This window comes from Neoarius graeffei, chromosome 2 (assembly GCF_027579695.1).
Source record: "Neoarius graeffei isolate fNeoGra1 chromosome 2, fNeoGra1.pri, whole genome shotgun sequence".
Lineage (NCBI taxonomy): Eukaryota > Metazoa > Chordata > Actinopteri > Siluriformes > Ariidae > Neoarius > Neoarius graeffei.
The window spans coordinates 38,258,721-38,280,634 of NC_083570.1; the positions used below are offsets into that span (position 1 = coordinate 38,258,721).

General features: G+C 41.4%; 1 long non-coding RNA gene across 1 annotated transcript; it reads right to left on the bottom strand.

The window, feature by feature from the left end:
• Positions 1 to 11,800: 11,800 nt before the first annotated feature.
• Positions 11,801 to 16,134, bottom strand: LOC132881567 (uncharacterized). The gene is made up of 3 exons (XR_009654060.1): positions 16,036 to 16,134; positions 12,283 to 12,399; positions 11,801 to 12,150 (listed from the first exon to the last, which is right to left on the bottom strand). It is a non-coding gene; the product is annotated as an uncharacterized LOC132881567 (long non-coding RNA).
• Between the last annotated feature and the right edge of the window lie 5,780 nt (positions 16,135 to 21,914).

Below are 21,914 nucleotides of genomic sequence, written 5' to 3' on the forward strand. Positions count from 1 at the left end.
CTGTATGCAAGAGACAAGGCTGAAAACTGACATTGGATGCCTGTGATTTTCAGGCGACCCCATTAAAAGCAGGCACGTGTCTGTAATGGAAATCACTGTATGGGCTCAGGAACACTTCAGAAAACCATCGTCTGTGAAAAGAGTTCATTACTGCATCCACAAATGCAAGTTAAAACCATATATATAAGCAATATCCAGAAACACTGCCATCTTTAATGGGCCTGAGCTCTTTTAAGATGGACTAGGCAAAGTGGAAAATTGTCCTGAAGTCTGGTCTGACAAATCAAAAATAAAAATTATTTTTAGAAATCATGGACACCATGTCCTCCAGGCTAAAGAGGAGAGGGACCATCTGGCATGTTATCAGTGCACAGTTCAAAAGCCAGCATCTGTGATGATATGAGGGTGCATTCATGCACATGACATGTGTAGCTCGTACATCTGGGAAGGCATCATTCATGTTGAATGATATATACACGTTTCAGAGCAATATGCTGCCATCCAGACAAAATCTTTTTCAGGGAAGGCTTTCCTTCTTTCAGCAAGACAATGCCAAACCACTTTCTGCACATAGTACAATTGCATGGCTCCGTAGTAAAAGAGTGCAGGTGCTAAACTGGCCTGTGTGCAGTCCAGACCTGTCTCCCACTTAAAACATTTGGTGCATTATGAAGCGCAAAATATAACAAAGGAGACTCTGAACTGTTGACCAACTGTAATTGTATATCAGGCAAGAATAAGACAACATTTCTCTTTCAAAACTATAACAATTGGTCTCCTCAGTTTCCAAACATTTACAGTGTATTGTTAAAAGTAGAGATGATGCAACACAGTGGTAAACATGCTCTTGTCCCAACTTTTTGAAACATGTTGCTGATCTCATCTCATTATCTCTAGCCGCTTTATCCTGTTCTACAGGGTCGCAGACTAGCTGGAGCCTATCCCAGCTGACTACAGGCGAAAGGCGGGGTACACCCTGGACAAGTCGCCAGGTCATCACAGGGCTGACACATAGACACAGACAACCATTCACACCTATGGTCAATTTAGAGTCACCAGTTAACCTAACCTGCATGTTTCTGGACTGTGGGGAAAACCGGAGCACCCAGAGGAAACCCACGCGGACAACACGCAAACTCCGCACAGAAAGGCCCTCGCCGGCCACGGGGCTCAAACCCGGACCTTCTTGCTGTGAGGCAACAGCGCTAACCACTACACCATTGTGCCGCCCTCAAAATGAACATATATTTTTCAAAAAACAATAAAATTTCCCAAATTTACCGTGTTGGCTTTGTACTATTTTCAGTTAAATATAGGGTTTCCATGATTTGCAAATTATTGCATTCTGTTTTTGTTTACAGTTTACACAGCATCCCAACTTGTTTTTAGAATTGGGATTGTATTTAAATGGTCCACATGTTTGCATTTGTCGAAACATATCATTAGCATAACACTAAAGATCATAATCACCATACTATTTTCCTCCAGTGCAAGTCATTTTTGCTGAAACAAACTCATGAGGTAAATTTTGCAAGTGGCCAACTGAAACATAAGGCCAATTTGTTTTTAATGAGCTAATGTAAATATTTGATAAGCTTTTCAAAACTTGCTAATCAAATTACTATAACACATGTTAACAAACTACTTATGGTGCTACCCTGTTGAAATGCATGTCACCACATAGGTGCATCGACGTGGATTTAAGTTTGATGTGATAAACTACTCAATAACTAGGAGTTTTGGTGATAGGATTTTAGTCATAAAATAATAAACTTCTACTGCACTTTCCTGTTGTAGTGTACATCTGTGGACCGCTAGCTCCTCATGATAGGTTCCTGGTTCCCTGATCATCTTTTCCCCAGAGAAAGGTTTCTGAAGTCCTGACATAGTTCTGCAAGCCGCATCACACAGAGTGGTGTTTCCAGACCCGTTGCAACAAGGTAGGCAGACTTGGCAATAGAGTGCTTCGAGGTCAGCGCGCACCCGGCGGCGGCCATATTGGAAGTCAAAGCGCGCTGTGTCAGTGCATTGTTGTTGTCCAGCGAAGCAAAAAGGGGTGACAATGCCGAATACGTGTGTCATTGTTGGCTGTAGTAACCGAGGGGAAAAGGGTGGCAAAAGCTTCCACAGACTCCCCAAAGTCGTGACTAACCAGGGAATTGCACCACAGGAGAAAAGCAAGCAGAGGAGACGACAGTGGCTGGCTGCCATTAACCGATCAAATTTAGGAAAACTGGACTGTATCCGAATTTGTTCTGATCACTTTGTGACAGGTAGGTTAATATTGTCTTGAATTTCATAGTTACTAAAATAGTTACTAAAATAGTTATTTTAATTTCATAGTTACCGGTAGCATCCAGTATGCCGGCTGTTGTGTGACCGTCGTTCTTTCCCTCAGTCTCGTGGCCGCTTCAACATAAAACAGGGAAGCAACATGGGAGCAACATTCCCCAAGTCCAGGAATGCAGTTGCAATGTGCACACAAAATAGCATGTCTCTTGTCAGCTATTATCCAGGGGTGTAAACTAGGCTGGGATAGTCTCTGCGAGTGTAACACTTTCCCTCTGATCACTTTTGTCTCTCCGTCTTCAGCAGTAAACACCGACACATCGCGGACCCAACCGGACACAAATCTATCGTATGCTTCCATGCTCTTGTAGTTCTGGAAATCCTTTAGTTCACAAAATGAACTTGGGTGAAACACTAGATAGTTCACAAGATCTATGTATGTTAAATGCGGCAACAAGCTGGGGTCAGCTTTCCATTCCTTCTCACTGACAGTGTATGGATCTACATTCCCAATGAAACGTACCTTCTCAGCATAACGCTCCCGTGCCTGCTTATCCAAACTTTCACAGTAGTGCTCCATCACTTCAGATGTCTAAATTTAAAAAAAAAAAATCCAAGCTTTTAAGCCCTCTAATGCGGAAACGAATCGCTAAATGTGTACTCTATGATGTGTACTCTATGAGCGCTCTGGAGCGAGTGACTTCCAAGATGGCCGAGCACGCGCAGTGTTACTATTTTTAGCATCATCTCGGAGCCCTCTATTGCCTAGGGCCCCAGCCCTCGAAGGGCCCCCGCTGCCGAACGACTGGTTATGTATTCAATAGCAATGACAACTTTTTGAGCGCGGCAGCGCAGCGCCTAATGACACTTGTTGAAATACCCTAGTTCTAAGGGGGGCCCCCTAATGCACAACAGCACCTCCCTACATGCTTCGGCCGAAAAGTGCAATGACAGTCTGTTGTCAACCCCTCAATGCCCATCTCCGTCCAGTCAAGTGGTTGCAGAGCTCCGCGGCAAAAAAAAAAAAATCAAATATGAAGCGAAATTACCCCTCAGGGAGCCAGAAGAGAAAGAAGAAAAGGGAAGAGGAAGACAGAAAAAAACAAGACACTGGTAAGTGAGAATGTACACACTCATTAATACCAAGCGGGTCGACAAGTAAATTTGGTAGCTAGCTTACGTTAATGGTAGTTATCTTGTAGACAGTGTTTATAACAGTGATGTAAACATTGTCATGAACAACAGGCTTACAAACTTGCAAGGACTGGCTGAAAATTCTAATATGTGCCACACAAATAGGTGAAAGACTGTCAACTTCTCCCAGATTAACTGATTGTGTTTATCAAATGTCATAGTCAGAGTTAGTTTCAGCGAGCTGCATGGCTTTCATCAGAAGTAGCTAGTGTGTCGTGAGCATGAATGGAGTAGGACAGGGGATGGCTCACAAGAAAGCTCTTTTTTACATAAATAGGCTACGTTTGTGACCTTGGTCGGATATTAATGCAGTAATTCAGCTAAGAAACCCGAACTTTCTGTAAGGAAGCATTCAATTGAATGTGATGTCCGCAGGTCTTTGGACATGGAGGGTATTGTGGCTGCCTTTGCTGAAGCCAAAGCCCGCAAGCAGCATTTTTAGACATTTTGCCCATGATTCTAGTTGTGTATTCTTAAATTTTTATGTGTTTTTCTATACCTTTTGCACTTTTCTGTGTGTGCTGGTTCTTATTAAGATTCTTATTCATGTTTGTAATCATTTAATCACCATTTGAAGTTATTTCTACTTGTGTATATACTGTAAATATTTAGTGTTGTGTTATTTGCACATTTTATATTACTTTGTCTTATTTTCATATTTGATTTATATATATATCAGGGTTCCTACGCAGTATGGAAAAGTATGGAATTTGATTTTAGTATTTTCCAGGTCTGGAAAAGTATGGAAAATGGAAATTAGGGTATGGAGAAATATTTGTGTTTCCAGACCTTTGCCGCTACATAGTAAAATGAAGCTCAACATTCCGACATTCAGTTGAATTTTGCCAAAGAAATGTGTTGAAATGCGGAGGGAGGGAAACGGGTGTTCTGTTGTACTGGCATGCGCTCCGCCACAACCCCTGAACCTGCTTGCTTCTTGCAATACTTTGGACAAGACGCAGGAAAACCCCCTGCTACAAAACGCCTCTTGAACACGCGTGAACACACATCATAGCTCCAGTCAGTGTAAAAATGCTTATGGCTTATTTGGCAGTGTTGCCAGAATTTGCTAGAAAAATAAGGCACATGGACCCTGAAAACAAGCGACCCAAGACAAAAAAAACTGCCAACAAAAATATGAAGGCTGTGTACGCAAACATACATATAAACTGAACAATGCTGTTATTACATTATTATTATAATTACATTACATTTAGTTGTCGCTTTTATCCAAAGCCACTTACAGTTATTACAGGGTACAACATGGTTACAACCTGGAGCAATGTGGGGTTAAATGCCTTGCTCAAGGGCACTGCAGCCATTACATACTGGTTAGGGTGGCCATGTCTCGGCCACGTCTGCCATCTCTTGGTATGTGGACAAAATGTGATCTACAGTGGAACTAACACAGGGCCTTCATAAAACACAATAGTAAATACAAAAAATGCCATAATGACTGTTTTCAAATTAGAAGCTTCAGTAAACTTCTGTACAACATACAGGGTGTCCCGAAAAAATGTATACTCCCGGATAAAGCGGAAGAAGACGAGACGAGACGAGACTTTATTGTTTTATCACTGCCTCTAACTGATGTTTATAGTCTACGCTATGAGACCTGCAACAGTCACTGAAAGTGAATGTCCAAAAATACCAAGAGAATTGAATGTGATTTGCATTGTCAGCAGTGACTGGACCAGAATGGATGTCAGTTTGAGAACAGGTGGTGACTAAATAATAAAATGTCTGTAAATTCTATTACTCTTTGAAAATTACACGGATTTTAAGAAACACATACAGTACTTTACAGTGATTAAAAGTGTGTATACATTTTTTGGGGGGACATCCTGTATGTGCTTGACATCTTCACACACCTGTGTTTTAATGTCTTGAAGTGTGCATCAGATACGTGTGCGTCAGAGTGGCATCCTGTATTTTGTGTAATGTGTATATATATTTATGACAAAAACAGGGCACTGATACAAATTTTAGGCCAAGCTAAATATGGTATGCATTTTGGTGGTATGTCATAATGTGAGTACCTGTTTGATTTTCAAGTAATTCTTTTAAATATATGAGTAGTTGTTTGTTCGCTGAAGTCTCCAAACCTGAGAATTTGAGTATGAAAAAAGTCTGGAATTTTAAATTTGAAAATGTGTAGGAACCCTGATATGTGTGTGTGTGTGTGTGTGTGTGTGTGTGTGTGTGTGTGTGTGTGTGTGTGTGTTTTGTCTATTCTTGTGTTTAATTGGGTTTGATAATTATTTATAATAATGTAAAGACTTCATTTATTAAGTAAAAATCATAAGAATGATTACAATATGTGTGATGTTTATTTATTAAGTCTTCAGTGGGTAGGCGGCCATAAGGCCTTTCGTCGAGGGGGGGATAATTATTGGCCCCAGATCCCCCTTTGCCTAGGGCCCCCAAATAGCTTGAAACGGGCCTGGGTGTTTCCCATGTTTGTTTAATTATGATGTCAAATAAAATAATTGGACATTACGTTTAAAACCAGAATGGTTCGCCCACATAGTGTCTGCCTGGTGAATGAAGTGGAAGCCATGTTATATTTAAAGGCAACTTTTATTGTAGATTGATATCAAATCACAATAATTAACCAACAATTCTGTGATGTTTTAATAGACAAAAATTATCAAGGCTTTTTTTTTGGACTGAATTTGTCTTTATATAACAAAAGTAAATAGATGGAATTCACACTTCCCATTTTGAAAGCATAGTCTCACTTAGTAGACTCCGGTCATTTTGAATCACCTGACTTGTTCACACAGGCTTTCCGGCAATTCATGACAATTTGCATCATCTGACGGCAGGGTGTAATTCACTTCCACTAGAGGGCACGAACACTGTGCACGACCACTGATGAACTCAAGAAAGAAAGAAAGCATAACTTTATTCATCACACACTTGTGAAACTCCTCTCTGCATTTAACCCACCTGAAGCAGTGAACACACCCATGCACAATGAGCACACACATACCCAGAGCAGCCATGCTAACAGCACCCAGGGAGCAGTTGTGAGTTAGGTGCCTCACTCAAGGGCACCTCAGCCAAAGGTCATCCCATATTAACCACATGTCTTTGGACTGTGGGGGAAACCAGAGCACCTGGAGGAAAGCCACACAGACACACGGAGAACATGCAAACTCCACACAGAAAGGGCCCCCACCAGCTACTGAGCTCGAATCCAGAACCTTCTTGCTGTGAGGCAACCATGCTAACCACTTACACCACCATGCTGCACAGGGTTAGGTCAAGGTTTGCCCCCCTACATCTTTTAAGTAATTAGTTTTTTCCCTTTTTTTTGAACTCCCCTTATTTATTCCACTTGTTTTAGTCGCAATGTTTTTTAATTAGTAACTATGAGGTTCTTTTTATTTTTCAATATCAGGATTTTTTTTTTGACACCCAAGGTTGGCTAGTGTCACTTATCATTGACAGAGAAGAGAGATTATACTACCCCTCCCTGAGAGCATGACCAATTTTAATTTTGTTAGTCACTGTTTTTCACATACTTTTATTTTTTAGTTTTTTTTTTTAAAAGAACCATCAGGGTTTTTTTTAACTTCATTTTAGTAACTCCACAGGGGACAGTCCTGGCCCCATTTCTGTTCACACTTTACACTGCGGACTTTAGATATGATACAACTACCACCGGGGTGGCACGGTGGTGTAGTGGTTAGCGCTGTTGCCTCACAACAAGAAGGTCCGGGTTCGAGCCCCGTGGCCGGCGAGGGCCTTTCTGTGTGGAGTTTGCATGTTCTCCCCGTGTCCGCGTGGGTTTCCTCCAGGTGCTCCGGTTTCCCCCACAGTCCAAAGACATGCAGGTTAGGTTAACTGGTGACTCTAAATTGACCGTGAGTGTGAATGGTTGCCTGTGTCTATGTGTCATCCCTGTGATAACCTGGCGACTTGTCCAGGGTGTACCCCGCCTTTCGCCCGTAGTCAGCTGGGATAGGCTCCAGCTTGCCTGCGACCCTGTAGAACAGGATAAAGCGGCTACAGATAATGAGATGAGATGAGACAAATACCACCCCAATTCCAAAAATGCTGGGACATTGTGTAAACTGTAAATGAAAACAGAATGTGATAATTTGCAAATCATGGAAACCCTATATTTCACTGAAAATAGTACAAAGGCAACGTATCAAATGTTGAAACTGAGAAATTTTATTGTTTTGTGAAAAATATATGCTAATTTTGAATTTGATGTCAGCAACACATTTCAGAAAAGCTGGGACAGGGGCATGTTTACTACTGTGTTGTATCACCTTTACTTTTAACAACACTCTGTAAACATTTGGGGACTGAGGAGAGCAACTGCTGTAGTTTTGAAAGAGAAAATGTCATCCCATTCTTGCGTGATATACAATTTCAATTTCTCAACAGGGGCAGCACAGTGGTGCAGTGGTTAGCGCTGTCGCCTCACAGCAAGTTACTATTGCGGACATTTAGCGAACTTCAGCTAGCCTTTGTCAGAGACAAAATGGATCGATTTTTAGTACCTAAAGCTACAGTGAGTGAGGAGACAGAGTCTGGGCCAAGCAAAAAAAGAAGGAAGTATGACCACGATTATTTAAAGTTTGGATTTTCATGGACTGGATTTGAAGATGCTCCACTGCCACAGTGTGTTGTCTGCCAAGAGGTGCTAGCTAACGATGCTATGAGATGTTTAAAACAAGATGTTTAAAAAAAAAAAAAGGCATAGATGTTTAAAATGTGTAAAAAAAAAAAAAGATGTTTTAAAAAGCACAGGTGTTTAAAATGTGTAAAAAAAAGAGGTTTCAAAAGCACAGATGTTTAAAATGTGTAAAAAAAGATGTTTTAAAAAGCACAGATGTTTAAAATGTGTAAACAAAGAGATGTTTTAAAAAGCACAGATGTTTAAAATGTGTAAAAAAAAAGAGGTTTTCAAAAAGCACAGATGTTTTAAATGTGTAAAAGAAAAAAATAAAAATGTGTACAACAACCATTTTTTAAAAATACGAATGGAACATTAAGTATAGCAACAACAAAAATTGTGGGGGGGCGCTGTTGTTTATTTGCTCTCTGAGGGGGGCTGACTCTCCCACACTTTGAAAACCCCTGGAGTAGGCTATAAATAGTATAATGCTTGTATTACTATTAGCAATATAAACAAATCCACGTTATATTATAGGGATTATGTGTGTGCCCGTGTGGTTTAATTATTCTTCAAAAGAGCTCTTATTTAGTATTACGACGAAAGTAAGAATTTGTCATAACTACCAGGATAAATTGTTTGGGCGCAAGTCTTGTCGAGGTCACCATGATCAGAGTCAGCCGAGTCACTATCCACTTCTAAGGCCACACGGCCAAACCAGTGAGCCACATTCACCAATTGCTTCGCAGCGGCCATAGGTTCATACATATATGGTTTCATCTTTCAATATTCAATTTGGAGAGTTCCTACTTCAAAATCGCTATCACTTTCAGACATTTTACACAACCTCTCACGACCAAAGCCCGTACACGTGTGCTCGGTTCACAAGTAAACACAAAACTGCTCCCAGTCTGTTTGCCTTGAATGACCTCATGACGACGGTCCCCTGGTGGTAAAAGTGCGCATAAGTGAGATGTCAACAAATCTTCAGAACTTGTGCAAACCAGTATATTTTAACTGTTTTATTCAAATTTAGGGTGCAAATTAGACACCAGGAAGATTGAATTCGCTTTTTGGGTCGTTCTTCTAGAAAATAAAGTTGATATTCTAAGTTCCACCTCCGACCCTTGCCTATGACCTTTAAAGGTGTACAGTGGGGTTGAGGGTGGAGCATGTGAGAGGAGTGACATTTCGAAGGGTTTGAGATAAGTTATTGAGTTCTTAGTACAGGGACAGATGTGATGTCAAGTTTATTTTTATAGCACTTTTAACAATAGACATTGTCACAAAGCAGCTTTACAGAATTGTAGTGACTTTAAACATGAGCTAATTTTATCCCTAGTTTATTCCCAATGAGCAAGCTTGTGGCAATGGTGGCAAGGAAAAACTCCCTCAGACGACATGAAGAAACCTTGAGAAGAACCAGACTCAAAAGGGAACCCATCCTCTTTTGGGTGATAACAGAAAGCGTGATTATAATATTTTAACAGTTTTACGATGAAGTCTGTTTTGTTGAAGTTATAAACTGTTCACTGATGGAAACTTAAGTGCAAAACTGTTCATGACAACTGCAGTCCTAAAGTTAGCAAGTCAGCTGTAGTCCTCAGCCATAAAAGCATTACTGTAAGTGTCCAGAGCATCTTCCAAGTGCGACTTTCGACTATCCATATGGGGCCGTCCTCCACAGGAGTGATGTGATGAGACTCCAACCGGACATAGGGCATCAGGATGGATCAGGCAGGTCCGAGGAGCAGAAGAGGTCAGCATCTCGATCTCAGAATTGACATGTAACTCAGAGGGACAGACAGAGTTGGGGGCAGGGAAGAAAGAGAGAGAGAAAACACAGGTTGTTAGGTTTGCCCAATGTCACCTGATGAGTAAGAACAGTATACATTTTGCGCTGAGTGCAAGCAGGGACTCTGCCAAAACTAACTATGACAGCATAACTAAAAGGGGAGAGCCAGAAGGTAACACAGGCCTGAGGGCGCCCTGGGACATAAAGCAGCCAGCCACTACACCGTCAACAAACCTGACTGAGCGGGGGCTGACAGCATCCATACATCCCAGTTTACCAAAACACTATGCCTGAGGACCCTCCAGATCTACTCCTTTACCTAATAAAATTAACAAAAGGCTTGACTTGATGCCCATGTAGATTACTAACAATCAAACTGCGATGCGCTGGCACACAGTAATATTACACCAAAGCAAATTAGCTTTCATCAAAGATGCAAATCAGACAAAACTGTTGCCAACGTGGTCCAGAAACATTAATTAATAGACATACTTCCAGGAATCTAATCCCATCAGAATCCCATACTGAATTAACCATGCACTGTTACATGCATAACTTAATGCAGCAAGCTAATAAAAAAATGACTAGCTAATTAACCAATTTTTTAGCTGGCATATTTTAGATGATATGAAACCTATATAAATATATAAATAATTACACATGAAATGTCTCACCATGATGCTTAAATACAATAAAAGAAGCAGTGTTATTATAAAGTTGATTTTAAAATGCTAGTTTAATCACACAAGTAAGAAATGTGCAACAGGTAAAGTAACATTTCATTTACACACAATACCGCACATCACCACAGTAATGTCTTTCATTACAGCAATAAAAATACATGAAATGTCTTTTTTAACATCTATTTACAACACATCAAATTTCAGCCAAAATGTTACAATAGATAAATTATCCCACATTAGGATAACTCCCATGGGGGAAAGCCATAGCTTAATGGTTAGAGAAGCAGTTTTAGGACCAAAAGGTTACCAGTTTGATTCCCTAGACCAGCAGGAATGGTTGAAGTGCTCTTGAGCAAGGCAAGAGCGTCTACTAAATGCAATGACATAATGCTTTAGAGCTAGACAGAAAGGGGTAGGGTCAATGAAAATGTGGCCACTCCCCATCACACATCCATGTTCTTTTCATAAAATTAACACAAGGTTGTAATTAAATAAGCCAGGTTATAGCACCTTTACGTTCATGTATAAACATCATAACTGTTACACTCCTCAAGTATTTCATTTAACAGACATAACTCGTAAACATGTAAAGAGGAAGAGCATGTCAGAGCATAGCCAAACCCCCATCGCAGCAGTTCATGATCATGTTTCCTATTTCAGTCAACGTGTCCAGGTGTGGAACATAAATCTCCACTGAGTCCACAGACTGGAGCAGAGAACTCCCTTCCAGAGTTTCAGCCTCCAATGGCATACTGCAGCCTGTTAACAGTAGTTATGCTAACACTGGCATGTGCCACTGACATGGATGCCACCTCCACCCACCGCTCCTGAACAATGAACACACAAGTTAGCAAACAATTATCCACACCAAAGCTTAGAGAATTCAGGACAGCTAGCATGCTAAGCTGAGGAGCTGCTGTTCTTAAAATGCTAATGAGCTAGCTAACTACAAATTGTAACACTAAATCTGACCTGCTGATAGACACCACTATCCTGCATGTAGGTTACTGTCTGCTAGCTTGTTTATCAATGCTAATATGTTATTGTATGGTACTCTGCAAAAGTCTTAGCACTTAGAAAGAATGCTGTAGAAGAAAAATGGCTTAAAATAATGAAATTAAATATTTCAACATTAAAATATATATATACAGTTAGGTCCATATATATCTGGACACTGACACAAATTTTGTTTTTTTACCTGTTTACTGAAACATATTCAAGTTATAGTTATATAATGGACATGGACATAAATTCCAGACTTTTAGCTTTCATTTGAGGGTATCCACATTAAAACTGGATGAAGGGTTTAGGAGTTTCAGCTCCTTAACATGTGCCACCCTGTTTTTAAAGGGACCAAAAGTAATTGGACAATTGACTCAAAGGCTATTTCATGGGCAGGTGTGGGCAATTCCTTCGTTATGTCATTCTCAATTCAGCAGATAAAAGGCCTGGAGTCGATTTGCGGTGTGGTGCTTGCATTTGGAAGATTTTGCTGTGAAGAAAACATGCGGTCAAAGGAGCTCTTCATGCAGGTGAAACAAGCCATCCTTAAGCTGCGAAAACAGAAAATAACATCTGAGAAATTGCTACAATATTAGGAGTGGCAAAATCTACAGTTTGGTACATTCTGAGAAAGAAAGAAAGCACTGGTGAACTCATCAATGCAAAAAGACCTGGACACTCACAGAAGAAAACAGTGGTGGATGATCGCAGAATAATTTCCATGGTGAAGAGAAACCCCTTCACAACACCCAACCAAGTGAACAACACTCTCCAGGAGGTAGGCGTATCCATATCCAAATCTACCATAAAGAGAAGACTGCATGAAAGTAAATACAGAGGGTTCACTGCACGGTGCAAGCCACTCATAAGCCTCAAGAATAAAAAGGCTAGATTGGACTTTGCTAAAAAACATCTAAAAAAGCCAGCACAGTTCTGGAAGAACATTCTTTGGACAGATGAAACCAAGAGCAACCTCTACCAGAATGATGGAAAGAAAAAAGTATGGCGAAGGCGTGGTACAGCTCATGATCCAAAGCATACCACATCATCTGTAAAACACGGCGGAGGCAGTGTGATGGCTTGGGCATGCATGGCTGCCAGTGGCACTGGGTCACTAGTGTTTATTGATGATGTGACACAGGACAGAAGCAGCCGGATGAATTCTGAGGTATTCAGAGACATACTGTGTGCTCAAATCCAGCCAAATGCAGCCAAACTGATTGGTCTGCATTTCATAATACAGATGGACAATGACCCAAAACATAAAGCCAAAGCAACCCAGGAGTTTATTAAAGCAAAAAAGTGGAATATTCTTGAATGGCCAAGTCAGTCACCTGATCTCAACCCAATTGAGCATGCATTTCACTTGTTAAAGACTAAACTTCAGACAGAAAGGCCCACAAACAAACAGCAACTGAAAACCGCTGCAGTAAAGGCCTGGCAGAGCATTAAAAAGGAGGAAACACAGCGTCTGGTGATGTCTATGAGTTCAAGACTTCAGGCAGTCATTGCCAACAAAGGGTTTTCAACCAAGTATTAGAAATGAACATTTTATTTACAGTTATTTAATTTGTCCAATTACTTTTGAGCCCCTGAAATGAAGGGATTGTGTTTAAAAAATGCTTTAGTTCCTCACATTTTTATGCAATCATTTTGTTCAACCCACTGAATTAAAGCTGAAAGTCTGAACTTCAACTGCATCTGAATTGTTTTGTTCAAAATTCATTGTGGTAATGTACAGAACCAAAATTAGAAAAATGTTGTCTCTGTCCAAATATTTATGGACCTAACTGTATACAGCAGTAAGCCATAATAAATGAAACTAAGTCAATATTTGGCGTGAGAGGACCCTTTGCTTTAAAAGAAAAATAGTAGTCTCAGGTACAATTAGTGCAGTTTTATAAGGAAATTAGCTCTAGGTTTTACTGAGCATCTTGCAGAACCAGCCACGGTTCTTCTGGACACTTTGACTGTCACACTTGCTTCTTAATTTTGCACCAAAAACCAGTGGCCTTCATTATGTTTTCTTTTTTAATCTGAAAAGTGGTCTCTTATGTAATATGCTGCTCAGATGCAAACTTTTTTTTTTCTTTAACATTTAATGTTGTGCTGGAAAACGAATGTTTGGAACTCTGAAATGTTTTCGTACTAACTTGATAATGTAGAAGTCATAAAATAAAAATCTATAACAAAGTTGGTATGAAAAAATAGGGTACCTAAGACTTTTGCACAGTACTGTATATAATCTGATGCTTTATTCCAATTATGCATTTTTGCTTTGTTTTCACAATACAGTTAGTCGTCAGCTTACAACTGCGTTTGGTTATGACTGACCGGTCGTAAACCGATCTGGTCGTAAGTCGGCCTATGTTAAATGAACGTAAGTATATTGTGATGTGTAATGATATTGTAATCATCTTAAAGTCTTATTTTATCAACATTTTCTTATTTCATTACCTTGGCTCATTATTTGGTTTAAGTCAAACACTGCATACCACACTGCGTACAGTACAATTCATTTAATCATCATCATCAGCAGCAGCAGCCCTTTATTGTCACTAGTCACATGTACCAGCGAAATTAGCCGTCAACCTGTCCGTACATATACAACATACAATTGACATAGGGTAGACAGGACAGGAAGACAGGGATAAAGATAAAAAGAAAACACAACATGAGGAGAGATAAGGAAAAAAGAACCCCCCCCCACTATGCTCCTGTCAGGAGTACAGTGTGGGAACATTTAAAAAAACCTTTGCATAAGCACAACTACAACACAGGTACACTTTAAACACGGGACTTAAGGGGGGGAATCAGGGGTAAGGGGGGGAGGGGGGGAGGGAAGGAAGTAATCCAGTGCAAGCAAGCAGCCGTCCGGTCCTGCAGCCATGACGGTGCTGGTCATGCACCCGCTTGTCACACTGGGGGTAAAAATGGCGACCGCGGAGAGTTAGAGAGGAATTTGAAAAATGAGTGTCTCCCGGCATTGACCTTCAGGGGGAAATATTTTCTCAGCAACGGCCTAAAACAAGGCCAGTTCTGTCTCAGGGTGCTGAATGTCAATAAGATATGAATTGTTTGGTCTTTCCAGACGCAGTCTTTACACATCCTCACCGCTCGTCCATATCTGTCCATTCTATTCAAATTCAAATTGATCTCCGAAAAACGTATTCCTTGCAAAGCTGAAAGCTGCTCCGAGATAACAACCATTTTGTGGTTAAAGTTCTGAATGTCCACAGTCCGAGTGCTAACAGCTTTGCCCACCACTCCAATATCGGGCAGCTTTGTGGGGCTTTGAACAGCTGTCACCGTTGTCTGATTTCCTCGATATACCAGGGCAATGCCTAATCCAATCAGCAAAAGTCCTGTAATCATGGTTCCGAATAGGTAGATATCTTCAATGTCCTCCACAGAAAGAATCGCCAGGCACACGACCCGCCACCGCTCCCACGCGTCCATCGTGTAACCAGCCGCAAACGTTCCGGCAGGACAAACAGGTTCCCCCGAACCCAAAACTGTGTCAATTTCGTTAGGAGACCAGTTTATCAATTCCATGCTTTTTAGTTTAGAAAGTAATGCAGGAAGAGTCTCTTCAAAAAGTACAGCAGACGAGACAAGACACAGAGCACAAGCAGGGAAAAAAAGGAGGGAGCAGGACAGCAGAATGCGACCGCCTTCCGTGGAAGCAAAACAAAAAATACAAAATACAGGTGTGAAAAATAGAAAACATTTTAGTTTGAAACATACCAAAATACAAATGTAAAACATAGCAAAATACAAAATTTAGTGACCGCTGGCATCACTGGTGCTTAGCTGTGGGTCGTCTACGTCATCATCAGCTGTTGCAGCACTCGGGCTGGCGGGAGGATTTGCTCGTTTCATAAACCAGGAGCTGGGGCGGAAACTGTATGACGGAGTGCGCGAGAGAGACTGCGCATGTGCCTGGAGCTGGGGCGGAAACTGTATGACGGAGTGCGCGAGGGCACGCGAGAGAGACTGCGCATGTGCCTGGAGCTGGGGCGGAAAATGTATGACGGAGTGCGCAAGGGAGCGCAAGAGAGACTGTGCATGTGCCTGGAGCTGGGGCGGAAACTGTTGTACGTGGCAAGAGGCGCTGCCGGGAGCTGGGGCGGAAACTGTAGTACGCTCAGCTGGGAAACACTTGCCAGTCATAACCAGATGGTTGTAAAGTCGATTGGTCGTAAGTCGCATAGGTCGTAAGTCGACGACTACCTGTACATAGAATGGAAATTGTTACAAACGGAGGCTGTTAAAGTGCACTAAATATAGTGCATGCTAGATCAGACCTTCTCAGGACAGTATTTCTCCATGGTGTCCAGAGAGCCGAGAGCCTTCCAACCTTCCACTGAATAGATGGCATTATTGAGTGAGGCTACGCCCACCCCCGCCATGTCATCATGACAGGCAGCACTCACCAACGGTGGGAAATGGGGTCATAGACTTCAGCTGAACAAAGCTCCACCCCCTCATCACTGATCCTGCCAATCACATAGATGGAACCTGAAATCAAACATACAGTAATGATTAAGGGTAACAATAAGTTTTGTGTTAATATTTAGCTAAATATAGCTAAATATCATGTTTTTCGACACGTCTGCGGTAGCTAACGTTCAAGTTTTTCTATGCTTCTGCAATAATATGGAGCTAAACATACCTAAAAATCAAGTTTCTCTAATCTTCTATGGTAACACACAGCTAAATATAGCTAAAGATTGAGTTTCTCTACTTTTCTGTGGTAATACATGACTAAATATAGCTAAAGACTGAATCGCTCTATGTTTCTTTGGTAATACATGGCTAAATGTCACTAAAGATTGAGTCTCTCTACGTTTTTGTGGTAATACATGGCTGAATGTCACTAAAAATTGAGTCTCTCTGTTTCTGTGGTAATACATGGCTAAATGTTGCTAAAAATTGAGCCTCTTTACGTTTCTGTAGTAACAGAAATTTATCTTATTAAAAATTAAAAAAAAAATCTATGTAGTGGTTATATGTAGCCAAATACTGAGTTTATTTATATTTCAACAGTATATGTAGCTTAACCTAGCTAAAGACTGGGTTTGTTTCCACCTGTGTGGTAATAAGTAGCTAAAGTATACTTCAGTGGTCTCTCTTTTTTGTTGTTGTTGTTCTTCGTGTTCAAAGAAGACTTTTCATTTAGCAATTCATCACTGAGCTCAGATGTGACTCTGCAGTCACAATCTCGAGGCACAGAGTCTAGAGCAATGTGGGCCTTAAAATTCAGTGGTTGTGAGCACTGCTGGTGTTGAGTACCATTTTTCTCTTACAGTGATGAGTTTTTGGTGCTGAGCCACCTCAAAGTTAGAAGAGGCTTGGTGGACTGCTGCTTGCCATTGAGGTGGATCAGCAGTGCACGTCTCCAGATTCTTGGGTTTGAAGTTGCACCAGCAAAGGTTGGCTTTGACAGTGTCATTGAATCATTTCTTTGGTCAGCCTTTGTGTCTCTTTCCACATGTGAGTTCTCCGTACAACAGGCATCTGGGGATGCAGTGCTCTTCCATTTGGGTGACATGCCCCACTTACCGGAGCTGGACCTTGACGAGCATGGATTTGATGCTGGTAGAATCAGCACGGTCCAAAAATTCAAGGTTGATGATGCGACCCTGCCACCGGATTCCAAGTATGGAACAGGGAGCTCACATATGGAAGTTTTCCAGATTTTTTATGTGCTTGCAATAAGGTGTCCAGGTTTCACATCAATAGAGGAGAAAAGGGACTACTGCATTGTAGACTTTGAGTTTTGTTGTCAAACGGACATTGTGCTTAATGATTAAACACTCTGCTGTGAAGCCTCCCCAGAGCCTGGCTTGCTTTGCTAATCCAAGCTTCAATTTCTCTGTTTAGTGAGCCATCCTGAGAAAGGCTTCCAAGGTACTCAAAGCTCTCAACATTGGCGAGCTGGGTGCCACCTATGATGATGGTTGGCTTGGAGTGGTTGGTGTTTGGTAAAGGCTGATGGAGCACACCAGTCTTGCTGAGGCTGATAGTCAGGCCAAACAGCTTTGAAGTTTCTGAGAAGCGATCCAGCACCAACCGCAAGTCAGACGCTTCATGGGCCACTCACCTTTTTTATTTAATTTATTCAGTTTTTGCCATAGCGAGATATGGGATATATGGGAGATATGGGAAAACACTACATCTTGCGCCAATTACAGTGGCCCCATTGTACTTAATCTGCGTGTCTTTGAACTGTGGGGGAAACTAAAGCACCCAGAGGAAACCCATGCAGGGAGAACATGCAAACTCCACACAGAAAGTCCCCCGTCGGCTGTGAGGCGAGATTGCTAACCACTGTAGCACCATGCTACCCACATAGTTGTCAGCAAAAATGGCTTCCTGGATAAGGCCTTGGGAGGTTTTTGTTTTTGTTGTGAGGTGGCGAAGTACAAAAAGAGAGCCATTCAGATGATATGTCCGATGTATGGAGGACTTTCACATGATGTCATCATAACTGCGGATTTCTTTATCCGGCCATGTTGCCAGACAAGATTTGTGTTTGACAACAACCAGCCCAAGTGTACATGAGTGATTGTAAGCCCAATTCGGTAAACATCTACAGATAAACTTGTAGAAGTTACATCGAAAAGAACAGTGCCAGAGGCCTGTAGTGCTTTTGGATGTAATAACAAACATGGAGATAAGACTGGTTTAACCCAGAAAGACGAGAAAAATGGCAAGCTGCAGTTAAACAGGAAGGCTGGATGCTAACAAAACATCCCTGTGTGTGTGGAGCATATTTTAAATCAGGTTATTGTGAAAATTGTGTGTAATGTTAAAATGTATATCTGGATGTGGGCTTTGGACACAATATATTTTATTAGACATAATGACCTAATAATAAACAAGCCAGGGCCTAGATCTAGCATGTTATATGGTGTTTAGCCTTGTCTACATTATCTGTACATAACAAATACGCTGCTAGTCTTGCCAAGCATTTTTTTTAAATGCTTGGCAAGACTAGCAGCATGTTTATGTACTGATAATGTAGACGAGGCTAAACACCATAAAATATGCTAGATCTAGGCCCTGGCTTGTTTATTATTATTAGAAGTCCACATTTGAGCTTACCTTTGTCATAATAAGGTATTTTTCTTTATTTCGAATTTCCCACCACATTCCGGCATGCACGAAACCTGCCTCGAAATATTGGTAGGTATCTGTACTTCTGTATGCCCTTAGCATCTCCAGTGTATTTAGAATTCCCAAATACTAAATACTTCAGGATGTCGTACTGTCCCAAATCTGGTAGCTGGTTTGCCGTATGCTTTTCAAGTGGAATAAATACATGTTAGATTAGATTAGATAGATAGATAGATAGATAGATAGATAGATAGATAGATAGATAGATAGATAGATAGAACTTTATTGATCCCTTTTATTGGTCCTCTCAGGGAAATTAAAATCCAGCAGCATCATTACAGAATAAACAGAGAATAGAAAATAGAGAAAACTTCTAGATAAATTAAGTATTTACATATACAAATATAAAAAAAATAAGATATGAAAAAAAAGTCCAGCAGGAGAGGTATTGCACATTATATTGCACATTTATATTGCACATTGTCCAGTATTGCTTTTTATCAGGCTAGGCTACTGCTCCTTCCCATCCTCTGTCCTCCTGTTACCCCTCCTCCCTCCCAGAGAGGAGTTGTACAGTCTGATGGTGTGAGGGACAATGGAGTTTTTAAGTCTGTTAGTCCTGCACGTGGGAAGGAGCATTCTGTCACTGAACAGGCTCCTCTGGTTGCTGATGACGGTGTGGAGAGGGTGACTGGCATCATCCATGATGATCAGTAGTTTGTCCGTAGTCCTCTTCTCTGCCACCGTCACCAGAGAGTCCAGCTTCATGCCGACCACAGAGCCGGCCCGCCTGATCAGTTTGTCCAGCCTGGATGTGTCTTTCTTGGATGTGCTGCCCCCCCAGCACACCACGGTGTAAAACAGGACACTGGTGACACAGATTGATAGAACATCCACAGGAGTTTCCTGCAGATGTTAAAGGACCACAGCCTCCTCAGGAAGTACAGCCTGCTCTGTACCTTCTTGTACAGGTGGTTGGTGTTGCAAGTCCAGTCCAGCTTGCTGTCCAGCCACAGCCCGAGGTACTTGTAGGAATCCACAGCCTCCACCTCAACTCCCTTGATCAGAACTGGTCGTGACCATGGTCTGGACCTCCCAAAGTCAATGACCAGCTCCTTGGTCTTCGAGGTGTTGTGTGGGTAAATTAAGAAGAAGAATCATTTATTTTTGTCACATGTACACTCAAGCACAGTGAAATTCCTCCTCTGCATTAAATCCATCTGCAGTGGTGAGTATGCACACACACAGAGAGAGAGAGAGAGAGAGAGAGAGAGAGAGAGCAGTGTGCAGAATAAATAATAAATAAATACATCCATCCATCATCTATAACCACTTATCTTGTGCAGGGTCACAGGCAATCCTAGCTGACTATGGGCGAGAGGCAGGGTACACTCTGGACAAGTCGCCAGGTCATCGCAGGGCTGACACATAGAGACAAACAACCATTCACACTCATGATCAATTTCATAGCCTTCAATTAGCCTAACCTGCATGTCTTTGGACTGTGGGGGAAACCAGAACACCTGGAGGAAACACACACAGACACGGGGAGAACATGCAAATTTCACACAGAATAGCCCCCCTCGGCCACTGGGCTCAAACCCAGAACCTTCTTGCTGTGAGGCAACAATGCTGACCACTACACCACTGTGCTGCCTTAAATAAATTATATGGATCTGTGATGGCTGAATGTTTCAGCTTTTGAATGTAATGCGATCTGCTGCTATAATCTAAAATTTTAATCATTTCAGAAAGACTGTACTGACTGCAGTTTTCTCAATTTTAATTTTTTACCTGCCGTGGCTATTTCTTTGTTTGCTTGGCAATATGGTGGACACTGCATGAAAAACAAAAATCTATTATGTCAGTGAAAGTCCTCTATACCAGGGGTTCTCAACCTTTTCTACTTTAAGGCCCACCTATTCATACTTGTAATGAGTCGATGCCCATTAAAAAAGATCCCCAATTATTTTTGCTCATCTATTTTATTAGAATCTAATAATCTATTGTCTATTATGTATTAATGGGATGTGAATTGTGTATTGTGTATAATAATCTATTGTGTATTAATGGGATGCAACATCACTCCCTGTTACAGATGGGAGCCCAGAAATTAAATAAATGCAATAAAAACAAACTGTTTTTCATCATAGGTATTGTATTTAAAACTGTATGGATGTGCCAGAAGCCAACATAAAACCATGCATGCAGGGCATTCTCAGTCAAAAGGGATTAGTGATCCAAAAGTGGAGTCTGGTCAATTAACACAAGAACTTATTGCCATGTTTGTGTACAGTAAACAAGCAAGTTATTAAACCAAGAAGTACACTCGAAAGGAATGGATATAGAAACCACTCAATGGGATAGATTTTACACGTTAACAAAGAAGGATTTTTCCTATGAGTTGGAAAATTATCCATCCATTGAGTTCCCCGACATCTCAACCTACCTGGTGCTGCAGACATCAAGACACGACAAGATAAATTGTGTATCGTTTATGCCCGGGTAAGTAGGCATTTTTGGGCTTTGTATGCATCTTTGTGATGGTTGTTAGGACACTACAAGTTTTATTATCGGGTGTAAACAAACCACAGCTGCTCAATCCTCCCTGTTCTTTTCTTCCAGCAGGCATCACAGAGCCATATAATTTACCCACAAACATATTTATTTATTCTGCACACTGCGCACATGCTCTCCTCACCCCCTCAGTGTGTGTGTGTTTGCGCGTGTTTGCACACGTGTGCAGGTTAAATGCAGAGGAAGAATGTAACAAAAATAAAGGCTTCTTGTTCTTAACTTACCCCCAAATGTATTCATTCCATTTGAAAAATGTACGGCAAAGCAGCTACCGGATTTGGGACACTATGACATCCTGAACTATTTAGTATTTGGGACTTCTAAATGCGGGCGGCACGGTGGTGTAGTGGTTAGCGCTGTCGCCTCACAGCAAGAAGGTCCGGGTTCGAGCCCCGTGGCCGACAAGGGCCTTTCTGTGTGGAGTTTGCATGTTCTCCCCGTGTCTGTATGGGTTTCCCCCACAGTCCAAAGACTTGCAGGTTAGGTTAACTGGTGACTCTAAATTGACCGTGAGTGTGAATGGTTGTCTGTGTCTATGTGTCAGCCCTGTGATGACCTGGCGACTTGTCCAGGGTGTACCCCGCCTTTCGCCCGTAGTCAGTTGGGATAGGCTCCA